We start from the raw sequence: 5,629 nt of genomic DNA, 5'->3' as shown, positions 1-5,629 counted from the left end.
TATAGGTTGAAGGTTAATTTTGGGTGAGAAATAAGGCTAGGAAATGGCCTTATTTTGTCTACACGAGTAGACACACGGACATGTGTCTTGACCGTGAGTGACAAAGATTTGGCACATGGGCATGTGGTTTGGCCGTGTGTCCCCTGCATCTTAAGTTCGAGAAATAGAATGCTCAAAATTGGGCACACGGGCGGAGACACGGGCGTGTCTTTTAGCAATGTGTGCTACACGATTCAAAACACGAGTGTGTGCCTTGGCCGTGTGAAACTTGCACCTAATTTGTGATAATTAAATTAACCGCATGGTCTAGTACACGTGTGTGTGGCGGGCCGTGTGGCACAAGTCAGAGAGTTACATGGGTAAGGACACGAGTTGGGACACGACCATGTATCTCACATTGAATGCCCACACGGCCTGAGACATGGGTATGTCACATGGCCGTGTGAGCCACATAGCCTACTCACATGGGCATGTGACCCCTATATATAAGAAATATTTTGAAATTTTACGAAAGAAATTTCTAAGATCCAAATTTAGTCCCCACTTGATTCTAATGTTTAAATTGGGCCTCGACAGTCCATTCAAGGGACAATATGATTATTTTCAAATATGAATAGTAAATGATATGAATTATCTGTATTTATTCTGTAAACTCTGGTAATGCTATGTAACCCTATTCTAGTGGCGGTTACAGGTTCTATACATGCCATTATATAAATTTTGATAGTGTGATATATCCTGACCATTTTTAAATGTGTTTTTCATATAGTAATGTCATCCAACCAAGCTATAGTTGAATCCAAGGAAGCTAAGAGCAATGCTCCAACTTTAGTTCAAATAGCTGCATCTAGTAGTAGAAGGCCCGAACCTGAGGGCTGAGGTGTGAAGGCAAAAGAAGTCTTTTTCAAAATGATGAATGAGTGGTTTACAGAATTCATAAGATCAAATCTTGCTGTACAACAACCTCCCCCTCCTATTTCTCAACCGGTTCCTGAGATGCCACAAGGTGCTGAATCTGTTAGAACTGATAAGCCTCAGATAGATAAAATTCGTAAATATGGGGCAGAAGAATTTAGGGCTACTACTGATGATGATCTAAAAAGAGTTGAGTTTTGATTGGAAAATACCATCAGATTTCTAGATGAATTATCATGTACACCGGCTAAATGTTTGAAATGTGCAGTATTTTTACTAAAAGACATAGTGTAAGAGCCCGTTCTTAGTTAAATCAGAATAGTGGTTTTGGGACCACAAATTTGAGGTCAAAATAATTATTTTGTTATTTTAATGTTTACAGCATGATAGCATGATTTTGTGAAAGTTTCGTTAAGAAATTTTATCATTTAAATTTTAATTTGATAAAAAGGATTAAATCGCGTAAAGTGTAAATTTTGAATTCAAATAGCTAAAGGTGTCTAATAGCTATGGAATATTAAAGTGAAGGTCCTTATGTGGTAATTAGCTCATTTATGAGATAATGGATGATAGTGGCATGGTATTTGGTGTAATTAATAAGTATTTTAAAGGTTAATTTAGGAAATTAACAAATAACGCTTAATTAAATAAAATAAAACAAAATTTTGGTTCATTCATCTTCTTCATTGTCGAAATTAAAGGAAAGAAAAAGTGATAGCTAGGGTTCTCATTTGGCCAAGCTTCCATTGTCCATTTAGGTACGGTTTTGTCCCATTTTTTATGATTTCTATGTTTTTGAGATCATTGCGGCTTAATCTATCTAGCCCAGGGACTATTTTGCAAATTTTTTAATTTTTAGGGTTTTGCAATTGATGAATGTATGTGTATTTTGATGTTTGATGATAGAAAATGTATGCTTGTTGTTAGATAAACAACATTTGCAAAGTGACTTTTAGTAAAATTGCCAATTAGGGATTTAATTGTTAAATGTGTAAAGTTTATGGTTAAAATGTAAAATAAATGAAAAATTTGGGCTGCTATAGTACTAAGAGAAATTCGACTAGCATGGGTAGGGACTAAATTACATGAATTTGTGTTAAATACTAAATTGTAAAAATGTTGAAATATTAGGGGCAAAAGTGTAAAGTTGCCTTAATGTGTATTTTGGACCAAATTGAATAGAATGATAACTAAATAAGTTAATTTTGATTACATTTAGATCAAGAAAAGCAAATTCGGAATTAGATAAGGGAGAAAACAAAGTATCGGACTAGTTGATTTATTCCGTCATTTTAGCTATCGAGGTAAGTTCGTATGTTAATAAGCATTATTATAAATGTATTTTAAATGCTTTAATATTGAATAAATTATGTATATGACCTTGCAGACATATTCAACAACGATTCGGCAAATGTGAAATCTCGGTTGAACCTTAGGAATAGATTAGGATACGAATGACATGTCATTAGGGGTTATGTGATTTGGGTATTGGTCCATAGATCCTACCGATGGCTATGTTATCCGGTATGTGTTGCGGATTCTCATCATCTTGTGTAAGCAGCACCGTGTTGTAGCAGCCCATTTTTGGTCAAATCAGAATAGTGGTTTCAGGACCACAAATCTAAAGTCAAAATAATTATTTTATTATTATTTTAATCTTTACAGTATGATTGAATGATTGTGTGAAAATTTTGTTAAGAAATTTTATCGTTTAAATCCTTAATTTGATAAAAAGGACTAAATCGCGTAAAATGCAAAACTGTTGTTCTAATAGCTAAAGGTGTCAAATAGATTTGGTTTTTAATTATGGTGGCTTTAAATGGAAATTAAGCCATTTGAAAGATGAGTGGACATTTATTGGACAACCATTAAATGATTTTTAAGTTATATTAATAAGGTTGAAATAGTAAATTATGTATTAATGTAATAAAACAAAAGAAATATAACAATTTGATGCTATCATCTTCTTTGATAGCCGAATATTGAAGATTAGAAAATCTAAAATTAGGTTTCCATTTGGCCATGCTTGGATAGCTAATTAAGGTACAGTTTTTGTCCCGTTTTTAATGATTTCTACATTTTTGAGATCGTTGCTGCTTATTCTAAATCAGAGAGATTTCGTAAGTTAATTGGTAAGAACAGATATGTATCAGTACAGGTATGTACGAAAAACTATTCGAATAACAAGCTAATAGAAGTTGAGAAATTTATGTTAACTTGGTGATTAATGTCTTTAATGCAATTTATGTCATCCATTTAGAAATGTTAATGAATGATGAGATTATTTCATATTTACATATGAACTTACTAAGCTTTATAGCTTACTCTGCTTATTTTCTTCTATGTTTTATAGTATATCAAAGCTACTCGGAACTGGGGTTCATCAAAGACTTCATTGCAATATTAGACATCTATTTTGGTATTTTTGAAGTGTGTATATATGGTATATGGCATGTATATGTAACACCCCGTACCCGAGTCCGTTACCGGAATCGGACACAAGGTGCACACAGACTTAACTATTTTCACAGTCCATTTAGAAATTTCCAGACTAGCTGGTCACTGCATCACTGTCGTCTTAAAAATCATATCTTGAGTTTCAAAGCTCGAAAATTTGTTTCGTAATTTTTCCCTGAAACTAAACTCATATGTCCATCTACAGATTTTTTTCTAGAATTTTTGGTCGAGCCAATTAGTACAGTTTATTAGTTAAAGTCTCCCCTATTTCAGGGTTCAACTACACTGACCTTCGTGCGTTACGAATTGAATATCTCCTTGTACAGGGCTTTAATACTGATGCCGTTTGTTTCTATAGAAACTATACTCAGAGAGGAATCTATACATATATGGCATGACTCCTAATTATCTTTGGTTAATTTACAATGAATTTCCAAAGTCGGAACAGGGGATCCAGAAACCGTTCTGGCCCTGTTTCACGAGAACTTTAATATCTCTTAACATATAACTCATATGACCGTTTCGTTTCTTCCAAATGAAAGTAGATTCATCAACGTTAATTTACATAATTTTTTCACTATTTAATACCATTCCTACTATTTTTAGCGATTTTTCACATCCACATCACTGCTGCTGTCAGCATCTGCCTTTAAGGTAGGCTTTACCTATTTCATGATTTCCATGATTCAATTGGCCCTTTTTGCATACATAGCACAAAGTGTGATCATGATTAACCATTACAATGGCTAATCGTTTCAAAACAATTCCATACCTCATAATGATCAACATACAAACGATTATGGTACTATGCTAAAAACGTATATAAGCCATTTTCGCATGGCTATCCAAGTTTACACAAAACCGAAAGGTACATGACCTTCAACAAAAGGGTAGTCCTATACATGCCATTTCAAAGTTCAACCAAAATTGTACCAAAATGGGGCTTTGATAGTGTGGGAGATTTCGACTTCCAAAATCCCGAGTCCGATAGTGACAAGCCAAAATCTATAAACAAAGAAACAGAGAAAAGCGGAATAAGCAATTTATGCTTAGTAAGTTTGAGCAAGAAATTCCAACACAACAAAAGCATAGCATTCATAAAGCTAACGGATAATTTCATATGCACAAATTCTCAATATCCTACTCATTTCACATTCCAACCCCTATGTTCATACATAAGGGATCATCTTAGCCAAATACCGGAAACTCATTACTCGATCGAGCGAATATTATTGAAGGAATCAACTAATTCAAGCACATACGGACATACCTCATTGCTGGAATTTTTCAAGCGTATTAACTGAAAATTTTACAGCAAGATTGCTCATTCTCGAATCATGTACCTTGAATTTAACCGGATATAACGACTCGCTCAAATGCCTTCGGACGAAGCCCGGTTATAGTGACTTCGCACGAATGCCTTGGGACTTAACCGGGTTTAGTAACTTGCACAAATGCCTTGGGCTTAGCCCGATTTATTAACTCGCACGAATGCCTTGGATCCTAGTCCGGATATAGTCACTTAGCACAAAGCCTTGGGACTTAGCCGGACATCATTCAATAACCGAGCACAATTATCAATAAATTATGACACATTCGTATTTCATTTTCATTAGCAAAACTCAAACACAAGGCACTTTTCACACTTGCAATTTCGGCTCAATAGCCACACACAAGAGCATGATTTTAATTTGCTTTAAACATGATCTAATCAATTCAGAATTTAAGCTCTATTACTCAAGAACTTACCTAGGATGTCGTCGAGCGATTTCAATGGCTATTCGACCACTTTTTCCTTCCCTTTGTCGGATCTAGTTCCCTTTGCTCTTGAGCTTAATTTAACAAATAAATCGATTTAATCATTTGAGCATCGAAGAGGAATACAAGGTACTTAGCCAATATATATACTCATTAGGCATCAAAGTCGCATGTGTACGAAATCATGAATCGAACTCAACACATTAGTTAATATTCCTCTTAGCGAATTTTCTAAGCCAAGAATAGGCATCAATATGCTTGCCTCTAACCGAATGCATGCACACCAATTTTCCCCTCATGTGGCGAATATGCATGTCCATGTTGAGGCCAATTATACACTTAATACCACACAAAACAGCATACATTTTACTAACTAACGCATTACATATCGTAGCTCAATACACATCTCTCAATTACTTCATAACCAAACATCATCACAAGAAAATATACACCTTGAAATAGTATATATGTCATACCAATACATCATGTACAAACATAT

Source organism: Gossypium arboreum, chromosome 11, assembly GCF_025698485.1.
Source record: "Gossypium arboreum isolate Shixiya-1 chromosome 11, ASM2569848v2, whole genome shotgun sequence".
Classification (NCBI taxonomy): domain Eukaryota; kingdom Viridiplantae; phylum Streptophyta; class Magnoliopsida; order Malvales; family Malvaceae; genus Gossypium; species Gossypium arboreum.
Note: the sequence above shows the minus strand (reverse complement) of the source record.